Raw genomic sequence first — 13,528 nt, forward strand, 5'->3', positions numbered from 1 at the left:
TTCCCTGGACTTTGTGTGGCTGTCATGGCCCATAAACAGGTAGGAACTAGTGTTAGGGACCACTCCATAGAGGCGACCTTGACGTGGTGAGTGGCTTATTACGCTTTGGCCAAAATGTACACCAATGCCTCATCCAGCATAGAGGCAGGGCAGAATGCTGGTTGCAGAGTGCTATTGCATTTGTGTCTTTTTCTTTGTATATGTATTTCGCCATAGCGATGTGCACCTGCATACAGGGTTGTGCTGACTGAATCACCCATAGTTTTATAATAAACTCATGTGAACAGTATTTATAGTAGAGATGAGCGGCTCTACAAGGTGCCGCTTATCTCTTCTGTTCCTTTTCGTTTGCTATTGGCCAACGTGATGTACCCTCTAATCGTAAAAACATGTTTTTCAGTAGCTGCAGTATTGAAACAAAGTTTTCTTCGAATCGACTTTGGATGTTTCATCTGAGGTCGATTCGCTCATCCCTAGTCAGGAACCCCTGGATACAAGCAGTGTATAATGTGATGGAAAAATTGCCAAAATCTCAGTGTCTAGTTCTCCACAGTAGCAGTTGTAGCGACATTTCCTGTTTCTTCAATAAAGTATGTAACTATTTTGTTTTCACTCTGAGGTGCTGTTGTGCGAACGCAGGCCTCATGCACACAACCATAGTTTCGGTCCGCATCTGATACTCATTTTTTGCGGATCAGATGCAGACCCATACATTTCAATGGGGCTGCAAAAGATGCATCCATATGTCTATTCCATGGCCACGCAAAAATAAATTTAACACGTCCTATTCTTGTCCATTTTGCAGCATTTCTAACAGAGGCCAGGACATACCGATCCACAATTTGTGGACAGCAAAAAACGGATACAGCCATGTGCATGAGGCCTTAGTGCTCGTATTGCGGCGCGCAAACAGCAGGTCCGCAATATACAGGCCCTGGACGTTTTTGCACCACATCATGGATGCGGACCCAGTTACTTGACATGTTCTATTTTTTGCGGTGCGGACGGATAACGGACCCATTTGAGTTGAATGGGTCGGGATCCATCTGCGGCAGCCGCGCGGCAAATTGCGGTCCCCAATGCACGGAACGGCCGATCAACGGCCGTATGCACGAGCCCTTAGTCTACCTTTACATCTGCAGCATTACGATCCGGCCACCAGTTTCGTCAGAGAATGCCGGGAATGGGTTCGGCGGGCATTCTGGTTTCATCCGGCAGCGCCAGATCCGGAGAATTCTGGCAGGCTGTTCTCTGCCGAAACAGCTTTCTGGAAATAGCTGCCGCAAATGTGAAAGTAGCCTTATTTCTCTACAGAATTTTGGTCTCTGTATGTAAAAGGTGTTGCCTTTCATTGACAGCAAGCAGTGATCTTGAAAATGTCGATGAGTAGTTAGGCTACTTTCACACTAGCATTTTTTGCGGATCCGTCATGAACGGATCCGGTTGTATTATGTCTTCTATAGCCATGACGGATCTGTCTTGAACACCATTGAAAGTCAATAGAGGACGGATCAGTTTTCTATTGTGCCAGATTATGTCAGAGAAAACGGATCCGTCCCCATTGACTTACATTGTGTGTCAGAACCGATCCGTTTGGCTCAGTTTCGTCAGACGGACACCAAGACGCTGCAAGCATCATTTTGGTGTCCGTCTCCAAAGCGGAATGAAGACTGAACGGATGTATTCTGAGCGGATCCTTTTCCACTCAGAATGCATTAGGGCAAAACTGATCAGTTTTGGACCGCCTGTGAGAGCCCTGAACGGATCTCACAAACAGAAAGCCAAAACGCCAGTGTGAAAGTTGCCTAACACAAATTGTAGTTGCCTCAAACAAGTATATTTTGAAGTGATTTCGTCGGGGCAAGCGGTATCTGGCAGTGTAGTATAGCAGTGTAGCATTACATTCTTACCATTCAAATGCATGGACATGTAAAATCCACCTGAGCGGGAGGGGTTCTTCATTTAGGCCGCAATGCACGTACACCCACCGTGGGTCAGCCGCAGCGGATCCGGCCGTTCTGCAAAAAGATAGGACATGTTCTATCTTTTTGCGGAACTGAAGTACGGGGCGAAACCCCACGGAAGCACTCCGTAGTGCTTCCGTAGGGTTCCCTACCGTGCTTCCGTTCTGCACCATTCCGCATCTCCGGATTTGCAGACCCATTGAAGTGAATGGGTCCGCATCCGTGATGCGGAATGCGCACGGAATGGTGCCCGTGTATTGCGGGTCCGCAAATGTGGTTCGCAATATGGCCACGGGGCGCACACGTTCGTGTGCAATAAGCCTTAGGCCTCTTTCACACGACAGTATGGCTTTTTCAGTGTTTTGCGGTCCGTTTTAAACTGATCCGTTGTTCCGTTTTTTGTTTCCGTTGTGTTTCCGTTCCGTTTTTCCGTTCCGTTTTTCCATATGGCAAATACAGTATACAGTAATTTCATAGAAAAAATTGGGCTGGGCATAACATTTTCAATAGATGGATCCGCAAAAAACAGAACGGATACGGAAGACATACGGATGCATTTCCGTACGCATTCCGTTTTTTTGCGGACCCATAGACTTTAATGGAGCCACGGAACGTGATTTGCGGCCAAATATAGGACATGTTCTATCTTTCAACGGAACGGAAATACGGAAACGGAATGCATACGGAGTACATTCCGTTTTTTTGCGGAACCATTGAAATGAATGGTGCCGTATACGGAACGCAAAAAACTGCCCGCAAAACGGAAAAAAAAAAACTGTCGTGTGAAAGAGGCCTTAGGCTAATGAAGTTCTGAGTGGGGCACCTCTCTCTGACATCCATACGCCCTGATTCAGGTGGTCTTCATCAGGCAACCCATGTGTCCCTCCCATGTGGCATTAATATCAGTTATTGCAGACTGGTTTTCTGGTTCGGCATCACTCTGTCAATTATGCAGATGGGGAGTTCTTCCCGTCGACGTGCCACGTGGCTTCAGTATTTTTCTCAGATAAGAATGTAATGTTTGGTAATTTTCAGTGTGCACTGGAATTTCTTGCATGGTAACTGTAAGTGGGTCAGCCTTCAGCATGATTCACTGAGCAGATTGTGTGGTAGTATGGTGGCTCTCTGTTCTGCCTCTTAGGGCCCCGAGCCAGACTGGTCCCCGACAATGACATAAGCCATTATTCCCATCTACTCACTTGTGTGCAGCTGGCATTCCTAAATAGAAAACTGATTAAGATGATGTTCCCCCAGGCGTCACTCCAAAGACCATTCTGCAGACATATTGGGGATTAAAAAAAGTGTACTACATATACCAGTCACCTACAGTATGTAATAGGTTGAGTAACTCTGTAAATATATTATCCTATACTGATCCTGAGTTACATCCTGTATTATACTCCAGAGCTGCACTCACTATTCTGCTGGTGGAGTCACTGTGTACATACATTACATTACTTATCCTATACAGATCCTGAGTTACATCCTGTATTATACTCCAGAGCTGCACTCCTTATTCTGCTGCTGGAGTCACTGTTTACATACATTGCTTATACTGTACTGATCCTAAATTACCTCCTGTATTATACTCCAGAGCTGCACTCACTATTCTGCTGGTGCAGTCACTGCGTACATACATTACATTACTTATCCTGTACTGATCCTGAGTTACATCCTGTATTATACTCCAGAGCTGCACTCACTATTCTGCACTTGCCACATTGTTAGCTAAGCTGAGCTACTATAATGTACATGGATAAATGGTTGCATTTGAGGATTACAGATAAAGGCTGGAATATAATAAACCTGGCATACAAATGGTGCACATTTTCGTGCAAGTCCCTATTTTCGCCAGAACTTTTGACTTTAAGTGCTGTTGTCAGAATGAAACTATTGTTGTAAACTGTACACACCTATTACTTAGAAGTTACTACATTTGTATCCAGTCCTTACAATCCTTTCTAGCTGCACTAATCTCTTATAGTTTTAGACCATCTGTCTGCAGGATCAACCCTATTAAAGAGGACCTTTCATGGGTCCAGACTTTATAAACTAAGTATCAGGATACGTAGGGCATACCACGGGGACCTAACTGCACTTACTATTTTTTCTGGACACCGCTCCGTTCGCCCGCTTTGGCCCCCGTTAAATTCTCCCGCCCTGTATGCTAATTTTCGCATCGGAGCAATGAGCAGGAGACTGAGTCTTTGAGACGCCCACAGAGAAAGACAGTCTCCTCCTCATTGCTCCGATGCGAAAATTAGCATACAGGGCGGGAGAATTTAACGGGGGGCCAAAGTGGGCGAACCGAGCGGCGCCCAGAAAAAATAGTAAGTGCAGTTAGAGCCCCGCTGTATGCCCTACGTATCCTGGACCCATGAAAGGTCCTCTTTAAACCAGGCATAATGCCTAGTAGGGCTGATCCTGCTGGTTGAGATGATACATTTCTTACATGATCTGCTACACTGTTTAGGACGTCTTCATACATAGCAGATTTTGTTGCAGACATTTTTTCATCCGAAAATCAGTTCCATTTTTCTGAATGGGTCTGTTTATGAAGACATCAGTGTTTCAAAGATTATGTAAATTAGGGCTTTTCAGTTCCTTACCGGAGCGGTAGGCTTCTATGCAGTGAGGCCAGTAACAAAAGAAGTACAGTAAGGGGTTTTGAGACTGACGCAAATTTTGGTTTTAACAAAGTTTGCTGCTTTAGTGTTTTTGGATCTTTTTGTCAGATGTTTCTATGGTAACTGGAGTACAAATATAAGAATTTTATAATTTTTTTTTACTTTTATTGACAAATCCATCAAGTTTATGCAAAGACTCAATATTTCCAGTGTTGACCCTTCTTTTTAAAGACTTCTACAGTTCGCCCCGGCATGCTGGATGTCAGCTTCTGGACCAAATCCAGAGTGATGACAAACTATTTTTCCAAATCAATTTCTATGTTTTTTGTTTGTCCACCTACTGTTTGAGGATTGACCATAAGTTCTCTATGGACTTGAGATCTGGGAAGTCTCCTGAGCCACTTAGGCTACTTTCACACTAGCGTTAATATTTTCCGGTATTGAGATCCGTCATAGGGTCTCAATACCGGAAAAAAAACTGCTTCTGTTTTGTCCCTATTCATTGTCAATGGGGACAAAACGTAACTGATCACAACGGAATGCTCTAAAATGCATTCCGTTCCGTTCTGATACCTGAGAGAAAACCGCAGCGTGCTGCTGTTTGCTTTCCGTCCTGGGATGCGGAGCAAAACGGATCCGCCATGACCCACAATGCAAGCCAATGGGGACAGATCCGTTTTCTCTGACACAATAGAAAACGGATCCGTCTTGGCTATGTTATAGATAATACAACCGGATCCGGATGCAGACGGTTGTATTATCAGTAACGGAAGCGTTTTTGCTGAATCCTGCAAACCGGATCCAGCAAAAGCGCTAGTGTGAAAGTAGCCTAAGTTCTCACTTCTGCCTGTGATGTGTTCTCCATCTTGCTGGAAAAAGCATTGTCCATCCCCAGATTGCTCCTGGATGGTTGGGAGAAGTTGCTATTGGAGGAGGTTTTGATCCCTATTCATGGCAGTGTTCTTAGGGAGAATTGTGTGTGAGACCACAGCCTTGGGTGAGAAGCCACCACAGACATGAAAGTAAAATATGTCAAAGCAAAGTGTGAAAATAAAAAAGTATAAAAATGTATAAGCCCCCTGTGCAGCTGTTGCCTTCTATGTATGAGGGTTAGTGGCTTCTTTTTGAGAATGTTTAGTTTTCACCAAATGTGGCTTTGTGCGTTACGCAAGACATCTCCACTTAGTTTTTGTCTGTCCAAAGAACATTGTTTCAGAAATCTTGGTTTGTTCAAATGGCAATATGGTGGCTCAGTGGTTAGCACTGGTGCCTTCCAAGCTGGGGTCCTGGGTTTGAATCCCACCAAGGACAACATCTGCATGGAGTTTGTATGTTCTCCCCGTGTTTGCGTGGGTTTCCTTCGGGTTCTCCAGTTTCCTCCCACACCTCAAAGACATACTGATAGGTGAACTTAGATTGTGAGCCCCATTGGGGACAGCGAGATGCTAAAATGATGATGCATAAAATAAAAATAAATGTAACTTTGCAAACTTAAGCCGTCCTGCCATGTTTCTTTTTGGAAAGAAGAGGCTTTCTCCTGCAACCCTTCCAAACAAGCCATACTCGTTCAGCCATTTTCTAATTGTTCTGTCAGGAACTTTATCATTTCACATGCTCAACTGAGGTCTGTAGAGTCTTAGATGTAGCTCTTGGTTTTCTGTAGTTTCTCTGAAGATTGCACAGTTTGACCTTGGGGTGAATATGCCGGGGACGTCCACCTCTGAGAAGATTGTCAGCTGTCTGAATGGTTTACACTTTGAATAATCTTTCTCGGTGTAGAATGATGGTCTTCAAATTGTTTGGAAATGACCTTATAACCCTTTCCAGATTGATGGGCACCAACAATTGCTTCTCTAAGATGATTGCTGATGTCTTTCCTCCTTAGCCTTGTGTTAACACACGTCTGAATGCTCAGTCTAGACTAGCAAATTGCCAAACTTCTGCTTTTATAGAGTTGGTCATGTAGTGAGCCCCTGAGGAGGCGATGTGGAGGATGGGTGTGGTAGTGGCCCTGATGAAATGTTGTGTCACAGTGTACTCCCTCAGGCCGTTTCTCCCGGTGGAAATGTAGTTTGGAGAATGAGGCCAGAAGTGAATGTACAACAGTCTCTTTTTACTAAGTGCAGCATATAACGTCTGGTACATTCAGTAGCAATGGATTCCAAGCGCAATTTCTGGGACCAGTAAAAAAGTATGGAGGCAGGTTGGCTGCAACTTGGCACTTTGGGTGAAGATGTCTACTATCGGATCTAGACTGGCCTAGTAGTAGTCTTGTTGATGGGTGTCTGAGCTGTAGTCCCTTACAGCAGTGTCTTTAATGCAGGCGTTCAGCTGTTCGCTCTTCTGTCTGAGGGTACTTTCACACTCGCGGCAGAGGATTCCAGCAGGCAGTTCCGTCGCAAACCGGACACAAACTGATGGCATTTGTCAGACGGATGGGGATCCGTCTGACAAATGCATTGAAATACCGGATCCGTCTCTCCGGTGTCATCCGGACAAACGGATCCAGTATTAATTTTTTTTTGCATTTTTAAAGGTCTGCGCAGACCGGAAAGCCGGATCTGTTTTGCCGGAACACTCAATGCCGGATCCGGCACTAATACACTTCAATGTAAATCAATGCCGGATCCGGCATTCCGGCAAGTGATCAGTATTTTTGGCCGGAGAGAAAACTGCAGCATGCTGCGGTATTTTCGCCATCCAAAAAACGTAAGAGGGACTGAACTGATGCATCCTGAACGGATTGCTCTCCATTCAGAATGCATTAGGATAAAACTGATCAGTATTTTTCCGGTATTGAGCTCCTGTGTCGGAACTCAATACCAGAAAACAAAAACGCTAGTGTGAAAGTACCCTGATTTCTCTCAAGTATTTGCTTAAGGGCTCATGCACACGACCGCATGCCCTCCGAGACATACAGTCCGTGAGCGGGCCATATGTCCCGGAGCGGCATACATTGTGCGGACGGGAGTACACAGCATCATAGGTTGGATGCTATTGGATGCTCATATGATCATATGAGTGTGGGACAATAGCCCCGCGGGCGGACCGATGCGCACAGTATCATTGTAACCTATGATGCTGTGCGCTCCCGTGCGCACGATGTATGCCGCTCCGGGACATATGGCCCGCTCACGGACTGTATGTCTCGGAGGTCATACGGTCATGTGCATGAGCCCTAAGGATGACTTTAGTTGTTCTCTCTGGAGAATCCTTTACAGGAGCAGGAGCTCTGCCGTGTGCTTCCTCTCCCTTCTGTATCAGAGCAGCAACTCCCCGGACCAACCCACTCCTACCAGGAGGGGAGGAACAGGGTGGTTAGTCCTTTTCCTGCCAACCATATCCTTACTGGTAGTTACGACCAAATAACATGAAAAATACATAATAATGCAATACATAACTACTGCAGATACCCCCCAGGTCTGGGGTACTGCAGTCACACTAAAGGCAGGTTTGCACTTCACGATGTTACAGCCGATTGTTGGTAAGGAAGCGACTGCTCGTTCAGTGAAGGATACCGCTGCATTTACATATAGCGATCTCCTCCACAGTATGAGGTCGAGGGGTCGCTATTACGATCCTTCGTCCCCATACAGTACAAGATCATTGTTTCTGGGCAGATCGCTGTTTAGACCGAACGATCTGCTGCCCAGAATCAATGATTGATGTGCCTGCACGAACGACAGGATCACCCGATGAACGAGCTTTTCACTCCTTCATCGGGTGATCGGCACCACATTTAGATGAGGAGATTGTCTGGAAGGAGCGTTTGCAGGAACCGTCGTTCCCGATAGTCTGCCCGAAAGTGTGGAAGTATAAGTCCACCTTTACTGATGATCAATTATTCAAGGACATTTGATAAGCAGCTCCTGGCTGATTCCTCTGGAGTAAGGGTGTACTCAATTTTTCACATTCAGCTTCTGCATTTTGGCCTAGCTTTTGTTAAATAATGACACGACGGTGTAATCTGTCATGTGTTGTTCATCTGAGGTTGCATATACCTAATTTTAACACCTTCTAAGAACCGGATTTTTTTTTAATTATGTTCTGATACGTAAATCATAGAATTCAAAGAGGGTGTACTTAGTTTTTCTTGTGATTGTATGTTGGTATAAAGTACAGTCATGGCCAAAAGTTTTGAGAATGACACAAATATTAGTTTTCACAAAGTTTGCTGCTAAACTGCTTTTAGATCTTTGTTTCAGTTGTTTCTGTGATGTAGTGAAATATAATTACACGCACTTCATACGTTTCAAAGGCTTTTATCGACAATTACATGACATTTATGCAAAGAGTCAGTATTTGCAGTGTTGGCCCTTCTTTTTCAGGACCTCTGCAATTCGACTGGGCATGTTCTCAATCAACTTCTGGGCCAATTCCTGACTGATAGCAACCCATTCTTTCATAATCACTTTTGGAGTTTGTCAGAATTAGTGGGTTTTTGTTTGTCCACCCGCCTCTTGAGGATTGACCACAAGTTCTCAATGGGATTAAGATCTGGGGAGTTTCCAGGCCATGAACCCAAAATGTCAACGTTTTGGTCCCCAAGCCACTTAGGCCTCTTTCACACTTGCGTTGTCCGGATCCGGCGTGTACTCCACTTGCCGGAATTACACTCCGGATCCGGAAAAACGCAAGTGTACTGAAAGCATTTGAAGACGGAACCGTCTTCCAAATGCTTTCAGTGTTACTATGGCACCCAGGACGCTATTAAAGTCCTGGTTGCCATAGTAGGAGCGGGGAGCGGGGGAGCGGTATACTTACAGTCCGTGCGGCTCCCGGGGCGCTCCAGAATGACGTCAGAGCGCCCCATGCGCATGGATGACGTGATCCATGCGATCACGTGATCCATGCGCTTGGGGCGCCCTGACGTCACTCTGGAGCGCCCGGGGAGCCGCACGGACGGTAAGTACACTGCTTCCCCGCTCCCCGCTACACTTACCATGGCTGTCAGGACTTTAGCGTCCCGGCAGCCATGGTAACCACTCTGAAAAAGCTAAATGTCGGCTCCGGCAATGCGCCGAAACGACGTTTAGCTTAAGGCCGGATCCGGATCAATGCCTTCCAATGGGCATTAATTCCGGATCCGGCCTTGCGGCAAGTGTTCCGGATTTTTGGCCGGAGCAAAAAGCGCAGCATGCTGCGGTATTTTCTCCGGCCAAAAAACGTTCCGTACCGGAACTGAAGACATCCTGATGCATCCTGAACGGATTACTCTCCATTCAGAATGCATTAGGATAATCCTGATCAGGATTCTTCCGGCATAGAGCCCCGACGACGGAACTCTATGCCGGAAGACAATAACGCAGGTGTGAAAGAGCCCTTAGCTATTACTTTTGCCTTATGGCACGGTGCTCCATCGTGCTGGAAAATGCATTGTTCTTCACCAAACTGTTGTTGGATTGTTGGAAGAAGTTGCTGTTGGAGGGTGTTTTGGTGCCATTCTTTATTCATGGCTGTGTTTTTGGGCAAAATTGTGAGTGAGCCCACTCCCTTGGATGAGAAGCAACCCCACACATGAATGGTCTCAGGATGCTTTACTGTTGGCATGACACAGGACTGATGGTAGCGCTCACCTTTTCTTCTCCGGACAAGCCTTTTTCCAGATGCCCCAAACAATCGGAAAGAGGCTTCATCGGAGAATATGACTTTGCCCCAGTCCTCAGCAGTCCATTCACCAAACTTTCTGCAGAAGATCAATCTGTCCCTGATGTTTTTTTTGGAGAGAAGTGGCTTCTTTGCTGCACTTCTTGACACCAGGCCATCTTCCAAAAGTCTTCGCCTCACTGTGCGTGCAGATGCGCTCACACCTGCCTGCTGCCATTCCTGAGCAAGCTCTGCACTGGTGGCACTCCGATCCCGCAGCTGAATCCTCTTTAGGAGACGATCCTGGCACTTGCTGGACTTTCTTGGACGCCCTGAAGCCTTCTTAACAAGAATTGAACCTCTTTCCTTGAAGTTCTTGATGATCCTATAAATTGTTGATTGAGGTGCAATCTTAGTAGCCACAATATCCTTGCCTGTGAAGCCATTTTTATGCAACGCAATGATGGCTGCATGCCTTTCTTTGCAGGTCACCATGGTTAACAATGGAAGAACAATGATTTCAAGCATCACCCTCCTTTTTACATGTCAAGTCTGCCATTTTAACCCAATCAGCCTGACATAATGATCTCCAGCCTTGTGCTCGTCAACATTCTCACCTGAGTTAACAAGACGATTACTGAAATGATCTCAGCAGGTCCTTTAATGACAGCAATGAAATGCAGTGGAAAGTTTTTTTTGGGATTAAGTTAATTTTCATGGCAAAGAAGGACTATGCAATTCATCTGATCACTCTTCATAACATTCTGGAGTATATGCAAATTGCTATTATAAAAACTTAAGCAGCAACTTTTCCAATATTTATGTAATTCTCAAAACTTTTGGCCACGACTGTACAGTATGACGGCCACTTCATGCATTGCAGGACGCTGGGACATTCACAAGCGTCTGCATCAAATGTCACTGCACAATCAAGAGTCTTCTCAACAGGGTCAGGTTGCCGGAGGCTTGTACTTCATATTTAAAGGTTTCTTTAGAAATTCCACTCTGCTGAGAATTTCTCTTTAACCCTGGACACTACCATGCTTTGTGCAAAGCTGGAATGTTCTTGCTCTTCAATGCTGAAAGAAAAATAAAATCCATCCATGTAGTGGATCGCGGGATTTGCATATGAAAATAAGGCTGATTCATGCTCACAGTAATGTCACCAGGGTTTCCTTGCTCTTGCAGTTCAGGGATACAAGGTCCTGTGTCACAAAGTTGTGAGGCGTGGTGCTGTTTGTAGGCGATGACAGGCAGGTCCTATTAATGTGACATCATCCTTTTAATACATCCAACTCACGAACGGGGATCAGTTTAAAGGGATATTCCGGTTTCAGCAAATGAATGTGATTCTTTGTTTTATGAAAAGTTATGCAACTTTCCCGATACCCTTTGTGTATTAATTTCTCAAGGGTTTTAGCAACAAAAATAAGAAAAAGTAGCAAAAAATGCTTGTGTGTCCTATATTTCATATTTTCCATGGACTGTCTGCTAACTTTTTGAGCTGATGTTTTTGCGGCAAATAAATGCACCGAAAACACAGGTACAAAAAAAGTCAATAAAAACCCAAAAGTGCAAAAAAGTACCACTAAAAATCCTATGTGTGAACCCACCCTACAATTGGCGTTATTGATCTCTGATAAGATGATGACTGCAGGCCAGGAAATATATATATAATGTAAAAAACTATCGGCAGCACCACCGGAATAAGTTCCAAGTATGGTAACTGGGGCTTACCGACTTATAGACAGCAAAAAATCGGACTGCACTCCAAACGATTCTTCAGTAAAACAGTGTAAGTTTTATTCACCCATGCGGTGGCAAAAGCGGCGTTTCGGCTCTTACATGAGCCTGAGGCTTGAGAAAGGCTCATGTAAGAGCCGAAACGTCGCTTTTGCCACCGCATGGGTGAATAAAACTTACACTGTCTTACTGAAGAATCGTTTGGAGTGCAGTCTGATTTTTTTTTGCTGTATATATATATTTTATATATTGTAGAAAGGCGCAAGGGACTGTCGTTGACTGAAGGTATGTGTCACCGAGGTTCCTGGCCTCGGTGGAGTAAGAGGACATTTTTCATGGGTCAGCAGCAGTTGCTGTTTGACACCTTGCTATTTAGTATAGCTGTAATAGCTGATCCGGGACGGCTCTTACTGGGAGTAGTCAAAGTGCTGGGTGGGTGACTACTCCCCACGTTCCAGGTCGGGTCTTGACTGGCCTATAAAAAACCCAGCCGGCAGTGTCAGCTGGTGGTAATTACCTCTCTCTCTGACAGAGGATCTCTGGCAATCACTGGATTGGGATCTGAGCCGTGTGCTAAGCTGGAGGCCTGAGTTTGGGAGATCTGCTCTGTCCTGAGAAATGCCGATCGGGTGTGAACTAACACCTTGGATAACAGGTGACTCTTTTGCTGTATGAACTGTCTAGGTGTGAACGAACACCAAAACTGCAAATGGACTGTCGTACTGTTTTGTTGCCAAAAGGCCGAATGCACACGGCCGTGTTCCGCGGCAGAGAGCGGTCCGTGGTATGCCGGGCTGGATTCCTGTTCAGAGCAGGAGCGCACGGCGTCATTGGTTGCTATGACGCCGTGCGCTTCATATCGCCGCTGCACTACAGTAATACACTATGAGTGTATTACTGTAGTGCAGCGGCGGCATGAAGCGCATGGCGTCATAGCAACCAATTCAGTAGGAATGAGGCTCTAGGACCCTGTTTTCCACCTCCTAGCCTGGATACAAGATGAGATACGGCCTCTAGCCTGGATACAAGATGAGATACAGCCTTTAGCCTATATGCAAGATAAGATACGGCCTCTAGCCTGGATACGAGATGAGATACGGCCTCTAACCTGGATACAAGATGAGATACGGCCTCTATCCTGGATACAAGATGAGATACAACCTCTAGCCTGGATACAAGATGAGATACGGCCTCTAGCCTGGATACAAGATGAGACACGGCCTCTAGCCTGGATAGAAGAGGAGATACGGCCTCTAGCCTGGATACAAGATGAGATACGGCCTCTAGCCTGGATACAAGATGAGCTACGGCCTCTAGCCTGGATACAAGATGAGATACGGCCTCTAGCCTGGATACAAGATGAGCTACGGCCTCTAGCCTGGATACAAGATGAGACACGGCCTCTAGCCTGGATAGAAGAGGAGATACGGCCTCTAGCCTGGATACAAGATGAGCTACGGCCTCTAGCCTGGATACAAGATGAGCTACGGCCTCTAGCCTGGATACAAGATGAGATACAACCTCTAGCCTGGATACAAGATGAGATACGGCCTCTAGCCTGGATACAAGATGAGATACGGCCTCTAGCCTGGATACAAGATAAGATAC

General features: G+C 45.6%; 1 protein-coding gene across 1 annotated transcript in view; it reads left to right on the forward strand.

Annotated features, from left to right (window-relative positions):
• MYO5B (myosin VB) overlaps positions 1-13,528 on the forward strand; it is a 207,303-nt gene that overhangs the window by 12,578 nt on the left and 181,197 nt on the right. The window lies entirely within an intron of this gene.

The sequence above is a fragment of the Bufo bufo genome, chromosome 2 (genome assembly GCF_905171765.1).
Source record: "Bufo bufo chromosome 2, aBufBuf1.1, whole genome shotgun sequence".
Classification (NCBI taxonomy): domain Eukaryota; kingdom Metazoa; phylum Chordata; class Amphibia; order Anura; family Bufonidae; genus Bufo; species Bufo bufo.